Source organism: Pygoscelis adeliae, unplaced genomic scaffold, assembly GCF_000699105.1.
Source record: "Pygoscelis adeliae isolate BGI_AS28 unplaced genomic scaffold, ASM69910v1 Scaffold13, whole genome shotgun sequence".
Taxonomy (NCBI): Eukaryota; Metazoa; Chordata; class Aves; order Sphenisciformes; family Spheniscidae; genus Pygoscelis; species Pygoscelis adeliae.
The window spans coordinates 2,895,250-2,904,993 of NW_008824499.1; the positions used below are offsets into that span (position 1 = coordinate 2,895,250).

The following is a 9,744-nucleotide window of genomic DNA, read 5'->3' on the forward strand; positions in this document are numbered from 1 at the left end:
TTTCCGAGAGTTTTTACCTACCTCTTGCCTTTTTGACCAGCGCCTGGTAAGAAGACATTCATTTCAGAGACCTGCTAGCAATAATTTCAAGACCATTCCAGCGCGGTGACAGCTTGTTTAGAACCACCATCACCTTTGGGAAGTTACAAAAGTTTCCACAATTTGTATTGCTCTGCATTTGTTGTGTTATTTCAGCTGCCACATTAATCCCAGTTTTGTGACATTACATCAACTTCCTGCAGTCTACATTAGCTTTGCAAAACCTGAATCACTCATCTTCACACTATTTTCACAGCATTTCCTGCACTCCCAACAGCTTCTATAAAACTAGTCTAAACAGAAAAGGCTTTAGGAGGGGCAATCAATTAAACTAGCTTTGAACTTTTCTATATAACTGGATCCCAACTTAATTATTTCCTAATTATATAAGGAAGGAGGTCTAATAAAATATAGGACCTCTCCATCACTGATATTCCCAGGCCTTCACAGCTAAAACATTGATTATAAGCATACTGACAGAATTGTATGAACAAGTAAAAGTAATGCAATGGTTTTGATAACTTGTACACATCAGTACCTAAAATAAGATTGCTTGATGTGATTAAACTAGTGGTCAGCAAGGCCCTTGCCAATGCTGCAAGCTGAGAAACGAAGCCCTTCTTGGTACTTCCCGATTTGGTTCTAACAGCAGTATAGATGACTGATTTATTGTTAGAAATAATGCCACCTTCCACATGGCAATTGGATAAAGCAGGCAACAACAAAAAAAATTAATTCCTCAAAGTTATTACAGGAGCTTAAGGGTAACAAAAGAAAAACAATGATGTTTTCCTTAGGTTACCCAAGTTTCATGATGACAAGCGCTGGATCTCTCACCATCACAATTGTAACAAACAATACTCTAAATCCTAAATTCAAATTTACAATACCATATTGCAATAAACAGCTATTTTTTTACAATACTTTGCTTGCTTTTGCAATAGGATTTAAAAAATGGGAGTCAACTTCAAAACATCAGCACTTCTGCGCGCGTTTCACAGCATGTTTTAAGAACCTTTACGGCAGGCTGATACTCTACTCTGCAGGGAATGAAAACTGAGCACTTAACTACAACCTGCAACATTTTAACCCAACTCGCAGCTGTGCGGCTGACTGGAGGGGCGTCGGTCCTGGAAAACAGGGTATTCCTGCCCTTCTCTGCTGGGTGCCGCGCGAGGTGCCAGGACAGGACGAGAGCCCACCGGGTGTGGAAGAGCAGTTACGTTCACCCCTCGTGAAGGGCCCAGAATACAGAAGGCCGCAAATAATACTACTTTAGTAAGTTACCTGCATCACCTACCAAGGCTGAGCATATAACTCATTTACTTTGCAGTCCTATTTAACAGCTGGAAAAGGAAGCAGCCCTTATCAACCTTGGGCATCCTCGCTGACGATCTTCGCTCGCCACCCCAGCAGGCTGGCCGTCACCTCAGCCTGTTCACGGGGCGGAAGCCTTGGACAAGACGCGGACACGCCGGATCAGCGCTACGAAAACCAGTCCGGGCTGGACATTTTGGGGCGAGGGCGCGACCAGCGCCCGCAGCGCTCTGGGGCAGGCACCGACGCCCAGCACGCCCTCGGCGGTCAAGCTCCAGAAACATCCGAGCAGGGCTCGGCGATGCCCGCGGAAGCGCAGCCCCCGCCTCGCACCGGCGAGGCCGACACGGGGAGGCCCTGCTCAAAAGTTTGTCCCCATCTTTCTTACAGGCCCCCTTTAAGTATTGAAAGGCCGCAATAAGGTCTCCCCGAAGCCTTCTCTTCTCCAGGCTGAACAACCCCAACTCTCTCAGCCTTTCTTTACAGGAGAGGTGTTCCATCCCCCTGATCATTTTTGTTGCCGTTCTCTGGACCCGCTCCAACACCAACAGGTCCATGTATTTAATTATGCATAAAAAGCTCGTTGCATACATTTGTAGTTTTTCCATGTCTCACCTGCTTAAATGAAACGTTCTGTTACCTATGCACCGGTCAGTTCATACCAAGAGAGGAAACAATCTGGCAAACTAAAACAATAGTTGTGGCAATGGTCCCTGCTTCTTCTCAAATACAGCAAGCAAATACTCAGCCCAAAATGCATGAAAGCAAAACGAGCATACAAATGCAAAGTAGAAGTCAGTGCACATGGTATCGAAAGTCTGTATTCAAACTTTAAATCGCATTATCTGAGAATGGCTTGGCGATCTTGCTGAATGCTAAGATGCTTCTAAATGTGCATTATTTTCAGTGCTGTAAAACGTTGTGATAAATAAACGGTGGAACTCTTACATAGAATTAATATGTGCGGAATGCATAGAAGAGAAGCAAAGCAGACGCTATGTTTCTGAACTTGTAAGAGTACTTTTGTCCTTCTTCAAGATTCCCTCAATAGGAGCCGTTCGGGGAGCAGTCACAGGTGGTTCCATGGTGTAATGGTTAGCACTCTGGACTCTGAATCCAGCGATCCGAGTTCAAATCTCGGTGGAACCTGACTCTTTTCCTCCCGCCCGTCTTTTTTTTTCGACCTTCTCTGCCCGAATGATGGCCAGACATGCTCCTCGGTCCCCTCCCGGGCTCCTTCACGCGCAGAGGTATACCAGCGACACCTCACCTCTTCGCTTGGCTGGTGTCCACCAGCCCTATACCCAGCCACGGTGTGGGTGCCCTCCTCCTGCCTACGTGGGCAGGTGATGGCTTCCACCCCAGAGCTGCCCACAACCACGGTGGAGTTTTGGGCGGGTTGGCGGGAAGTCCCCCAGGTTTCTCAGATTCGTCCTGTGAACCAGCCCAAGAGTGGTGTGCAAAGCCAATGGAGCTCGTGGTGGAGGCATCGGAGATGCCAAGAAGCTCTTTCAGCTCATGAGGTGCAAAGAGGCCACAAGCGTGGGCTCCTTCCCTGCCGCTGCGCCGCTGCCCACCCTGCTTCTCTCTTCCCAAAAGCTGGTCCCCCTCATCTGCCCCTATGTTGTGGAAGACACCAGTTTTGTCACTGGCTTCCCTTGGCGCAGGCTTGAGACCTAAATAGAAGAGGATAAAAATAGTGCTTGTGTCCGAATGATTAAACCAAAGCCCTTAAAACTGCTCTTTTTCCACCAGCTTGCCATTAGCGGCAGCAGTAAGTTTGCCATTTCTGCAATCAGCAGCTGTGTTATCATTTCTGTGCATGGAAAGTAACCCCTGGGCATTGGCAGCAATGCTGTGCATCAGTTACCGTCTGCTGGAACGATAACGAACCATAACGTGATCCTCTGCATTTAAAAATAAATAGTTCACGCTGCCTCAAAGCCTCTGAGCAGAGAAAACAAAGCACTAATAACAAAAACACGTAACGTGTGACCACGATGTGTCACACCACAAGAGTACAGCAGAGGCTCTGCGGGAGCACATGGGTAAGGTCGGAGCATCGGGGTCTGGGCTTACCCCATGTCCAGCCTCTGGCGTGCCCTGGCAGACTGTGCACCTCCTGCTTCTTACAGGTGCACAAAACCCACCAAGCATGCGGGGCGTCCCATCCCTAGGACCCCATTCCACATGTCCCGTGGGAATAACTGCATGTGCAAGTTCCGTAAGGGCACTGCAAGGCCAGACCTCGCAGGAGCAGAAAGCACTCTGGTAGCATAGCAGGGAGGTCTGTAGGAGTCTGCCTTGTCTTTGGATTCATCCTTTTTATCTCCGGATGAACCCAGAACGCCCAAAATCTTGAGTCTGAAAAGGCTTGTCCCATTCCTCGCATACCTGCTGCTCTTCTCAGAAGTTATCCTACTGCATTGAGTAGTGCATTAAAATTGATAATGGATACTTGTATGTGTAGAGGCTGGGGTGTATTTATAACTCTGTAGTTAAGGTTTCCATCTCACATCCTACTTGCAGTTCTCCGTTGAACTTTGTTGCTAAAAAGCTATTAATTTTCACTGGATGTTTCTCAGGCCTGGTTTCATCCTCCAGAAATGCTATTAATTCTAAAGAAATAAAAATAACACAGATGAAGTATTTTTAGTTATCCTCCTGTAAGAGCTGTTCTCCTTTTTGTGTTTTGGATTTTGTTTGTGAGCCTGGAAACACCCTTTATTTACATTTCTTACATGCATAAGCATTACTTCCTCTTGCACCAAATTGCAGATGTTCCTCATCTGGAACTGGCTCGTCCTGCGCAAGACTTGAGGGCACAAAGTGAGGACAAGGCCTTTTCTGGCCGAGCTGAAAATCACAGTCCCTACATTGCTGTTCCGCTATCACTTGTTGAACTTAAGACATTACCAAGCAGAGGCATTTTTACCAGTCATGCATTGTAGCATGAAAATTTCTGCAGATTGCCATGTATATGAGCAGCAGCAGGGGTTATTTCTAGCCAAGTCCATGTAAATGCATTTGATCCTTTATAATCATGTTCTTCACGGTGTAGAGAGGCAAAACTGAAACAGCAGAAAGAACTTTGCATCTAAACAGGAGTCAACTGACAGCAGGGCATGGGGATAGCATAGTTCAGACTAGCAAGGAGCTCCAGAAATTAAAGTCTTATATTCTGTTCAGTCCTGGGTTAATTTTGTTCCTGTTCGGGCAAGCCCCAGATGGGAATATACAAAACCTCAGGAAATGTCACTGTCAGCGCAGACTGTTTTTGGCTGCTCTGGCTCTTTCTTTGTGTCCCCTCCTGGAGCATGCTGCTGTAGTTACGGGATGGCCTGGGACACCTCCCGTGCGTATGAAACATGGCCAAAAAGCAGAGGTCAGGCCTGAAATAACAGAGGACTGTGTGCTCTGGGACTGACAGCTTTTAATGTGAGAACAGTCATTCAGCACTGGCACTTCTGCTGCATTAATTGCCATTAGTGTCATCCTTGCGGGAACACTAAATTCATTGCAAACCTTGAATTAGCGCACTCTCGTAATTCTTCAATTTGTACTTCGGCACAACCATTTGCGAGGCAGCACGTTCTAAGCAACTGGAGCAGAGACAAGGAATGATACTCAGCTGGCCCTTGGATGTTCAATTTAGCGAAGAAAAGAAGCAGAGGTCACACTCATAACTGCGTATTTATGGTTCTGTTCTCGAAATTCATACAGCAGCTGCCAAAAAGGCCCCAGCTTTTGCCTCGGCAGCACCACTAATGTGCAGATATGTGTCAGAGCTATCGGCTCCGAGCTGCTCAGCCCCAGGCGCTGTGCATCAGGCTCTCCCCGCGCCTGATTCTCACTTCATTCTCCCACTTCCCTCCTGCCAACGACTCCTGAGACCCCGAGAGAAATCCTGGCCTAATAAAGGAGAAAATTTGCCACCAACTTTGATGGTTGTAGCGTTCCCACAACAAGGTCAAGGTGTCTTTGCAGAGTACACCAGTGGTATTTGACATGGCAATAGAAGAATGTGAAAGAAGGATGGCCAGTATTTGCTGCTGGTCCCAGCTTTTCTGGCTCTGAAATCCCTGTTCACACTTTGCAAAGCTCAGGAAAAGATTTGGAATTGGAAGTGGCAATAATTCAAAATTGTCCTTGAATGGCTGTTGACCCAAATTCCCGTTTCCCAGATGACAGGAGCCACTGGCCTCCCCAGGGCAGAGGGCAGGAAGGACAAAAGCAAAGCCCCAGACTACTTATCAGAGGAGAAATATTTCCTAAGGGGGAAATCCAATCAATACTTCGCAATTTTCTAACAATCCATGAATCATTGCAATTATGCAGAGATAATTCAAGCTTTCCAATCCAGCTGCTAAATTAGAGAAAAGCATACTCTTAGCACTCACTAACCCCAGCTTGACGTCAGTCAGAAAAAAAAACCTTGAAGTATAAAATCCATCCACTGAAATTAAAAAAAAAACTCTCTTTTTAAAACTCTGGATGAAATTAAAGGGTCTACGACGTAGGAGGAGTTCTATTTTTCAGGTAATTCCATGACAGAGTAATGAAAATGCGTGGAGTTGATATGAATTTTTCTGTTGATAACTCACTTGAATTCCAGCACCCGCTATGTACTTTTTCTAGTTCTACAGTTCTAAGAAGAAAAGAATATATAAGAAGAAATGGACCCAATCAAAATTACTTTCCATAAATCAGCCTTTTCTTTCCTAACCCTGGAGTTGGAATAAAAAAGGACCTGGATCTGAATGGGGAATGACTTATCCAAAATCAAACGTCATCCTGGTTTTGTTGTTCTCTAGTGGTCTCTGTGGCACTGAAGAAAGAGTGGGAAGGGAGCAGCTCTAGAAAAATTAACCGTCTTCTGTAGTCATTTTTTCGCTAGTCCCATATTACAGTAAGCAAAAGGGAAGGAAGATTTTCAGCACGCTTTGGGAACAGGAATCAAATGCAACAGACTCGATGACTTGGTGTTTCTTGTGATGACTGTCAAAATGAAGTCATCAGTTTCCTGCATCCATTTTGGACTCAACACACATCTCCTTGTCTGTGTCTGTTGCCTCCAGAGACATATTAGCAAGATAATACTGGCAGCTCCAGGATAATTGCTGGCCGAGATATAATTTCTGAGACATGGCTCAAAATCTTCTTCCTCTTACTACACCCTGCCACAGGGTTTTATTTCCTATCTAGGGTCAAAATTTGCTTGATGTTGGTGTCGCTACTAGACAAATACAATGTCAACAACAGCAGTGCAAGCATTATCACACGTCCCATCATCTTCTAATTTGGATTCAAAAGATCAGCCCTGGGGAATGAAGAAGGCAGTTTGATTTCTGTGGCCAATTCATTCACTGCTGAAACAACCAACGGAGCTGGCTGGCTGTGCTCAGCATGGCGATGCTTCTTGTGAAGCTGTACAATTATCCGGGGAGCCAGGCTGAGACTATAAAACTTTGCTCATTAAGATCATTAGAGAGCTGTCAGATGGACCAACTGGGATGGCTTTGATCTGGCAGAATACCCTTCCTCCTGTTCCTAGACCTTGGGAACCATCCAGTTCCCCATAATTTTTTTTTTCAAGTCATTCAAACAGTACTCATGGGTTTTTTATAGGGTGCAATAACTTCCTCAGGCAAACTGGAGGCTGTAACAGCTATAACAAGATTAATTTATTAAATTGGAACCCTGATATTTCAATGATTCCTCTATAAATACATTCATAGTTGGTTTTGCCAAGAAAATTACAAAATGTTGCTCATAATCCCAAAGATATTCCCTATAAATCCACTAGATGTCCTACTGTTTTCAAGCAATTAGGCTCAAGGTTTGTTCGGGTTTTTTCCCTAGTTTTGCCAGTGAGGAATTAGTTTAAGTCTTTAGTGGAATTAGGTCTGGGTTTGCAGGTTGATGAAACATGTACGTATGGTTTGTGCCACACAGCAGGACATCTGGCTCACAGTGGCAGATCTTTTGGCAAGTGGCACTAATGTTTCCCACAGAGACCGACTCAAGGTTAGAGGCTGGAAGAGAAAAAGGAAAAGAATCTGCCTTCCTCTTTTGGGAATGCTAAACAAGATCCATCAGATCAAATCCTCTTCTCAGTCAACCTTGGGCATCTATTTATAGGACTGCTAAAGTGAGCCCAGCGCTGACCTCAAAGGTGGTGGCAATACACGTTAACCTTCATCAGAGCCGCTCTGCACAAGCTACAATTTTGACATTCCTGGTCACTGTGCCAGTCCCTGACGGGCGTCCCGCTGCCTGCCAGCACTCGCACCTGTCTGCAAAAGCCAGCACGGCACCCGCTCATGAGGTGTCCTGTCACTCCAAACACAGAGGGCGTGTCAAATACATACTAAGAAAAGCAGGCTGAAAAATATGCCAGAAAATACTTGAGGTGGAGTGTGGCCACCAGAAAGCAGCCAGCTGCTTGGCTGCTCCTTCACTGCGCGACTCGGAGCACACACACAGTATCGAGTCGTGCTATTTGGGACATCCCTCAACCGCCTTGGGATCTGTTACTTGTACTGAGTCCCAGCACGGCAGCCTAGACTTCTCTGAAACAGTCATCTCCTAGGTATCTAAAAAACACCTTTCATTATTTCAGTGTCTTTCAGTGCTCCAAAATGGGTATTTGCAATATATCAGTGAGGGATGACTACGGGGTGATTTGTATGGTCTTGTCACTGAAGCACAAATCACATTCTGTATAGACCCTATAGCCTTACACTTTGCCAAGCAGTGACTGTTGCATTTGCGAACACCCCTCCCATTCACTCTAGTTTCACAGGGGTGCCACATCTTGAACTTACCCCAGATCTATGTGAGGCAAGTGAGGAGAAAATCAGGTTTGTTTTCTATTTAAAAAACGCCAGAGGCAAAGATGCTCTCAAACAATGAGGTTATCTCCTTTTTCAGTGGGTGCTTCATGACCAGAAGTACTGCCCACGGCTATTGGCTGTGCAAATAGGCACCGGGCAAGGTGTCAGCACCAGTTTAATCACAAGCTGCAAGGGGAAATCAGAGGGGGAACAAGAGCCAACCGTCCTTGGCCCACCAGGATTCCTTGCCATCAGGCATTGCGCATCACGAGAAGTGCCTTGCATCTGTCCTGTGCCATGTGTTACTGCACTGCCTCTATTTCTTGCTATTTGTGTTGAAGGTATGACAGTCAGTTTTCTGACAACCTGAAAGAAGAAAAGATACTCCCATCTTCTGACTGTATGTATATATAGATACCTGCTGTAGTACCATCCATATGCAGTATGCACCATATGCTAACTGTGAAAGAGTTTAACCTGGTCCAGTGCATGTGTTTGCTGTTATACATAACAAATACCTCAAGCCTTGCCATGATTCAGTGCATTATGCATGGGAGCCATCTGGTCCCGTAGCTGAAGATGCAAACTGACAATTTGATAAAAGCACAAACAGTCACAATGAGAGAGACTGAAAAGATGTGTTCATATTCCAAGCAGGAGTCTCCTCCCGTGGGAGCTAATCTCATCACCCATTGCGTCTTTCCTGCTCCTTTCACTGGAAAGATGTTGTCAGACAGGTTGCACTCCCAGGTCTGTGAGTATGCACACCTTTGGATGCTAAAAATGTTTCGTGTGCTTGAGCGAACCTTCTGGGACAAGATTTTTCTCAGTAATCAGCTGTGCAGTGAGCAAGATGTGCAAGATGTTTGGAGCACAGCACATTTTATGGAGCTTGGATTGATCAAGAACTCTGGCTGGTTTAAAATGCAGTCTCGATTGTGATTAGTCATTAATAGTGTCTCACCACTGTGCAGAATTACAGCTTATGGCTTTGACAGGCTGAAAGGAGGTCCATTGCAGCTTGCCTAGATGTCCTCAGCCCTGGAGTGGAGATGTATTTTGGAGGGACTGGAGCATCAGGGGAGCAACAAGGAACTCGGTGCAGTGGATGGGGTACAGTTTGGGATGGCTTGGATTTGGCCAAGAGTTTGTGTACAACTTGGCCAGGGTTACTAAACCTGACTTAATTAGATTTTGGAGTCAGACCAGGTTTCCCCCATTCTGACCCTGGTTTCTGATGTTTGGAGGGTACAGGGAAGGAAGGCAGACAGAAGATGTCTATTTCAGTACATCTCTGCAGGGAACGCACATGCTTCAGACAGCTACACATTTGTTTCTTCTGACACCAAATTAATGGGAATTGATGTATTGATTCTGCAGTTCTCCCAAAAATTGCTTCAAGTTTTGGCCTGTTTCCAAGCCAGTTAGAGGCAATGTGCACACAGTTCAAGACAGATATTCAATTATTCTAATATGAATACAGTTTAAAAAATTCAGTTCCCTGTGAAATCCAGAAGATAATAGCATTATGATCGTGCAAATAATGCAGCCA

The 9,744-nt window shown here is 45.4% G+C and overlaps 1 non-coding gene across 1 annotated transcript; it reads left to right on the plus strand.

Annotated features, from left to right (window-relative positions):
- The first annotated feature begins 2,433 nt into the window (after positions 1-2,433).
- Positions 2,434-2,505, plus strand: TRNAQ-CUG. Its single transcript has one exon. It is a non-coding gene; the product is annotated as a tRNA-Gln (tRNA).
- The last annotated feature ends 7,239 nt before the right edge of the window (positions 2,506-9,744 follow it).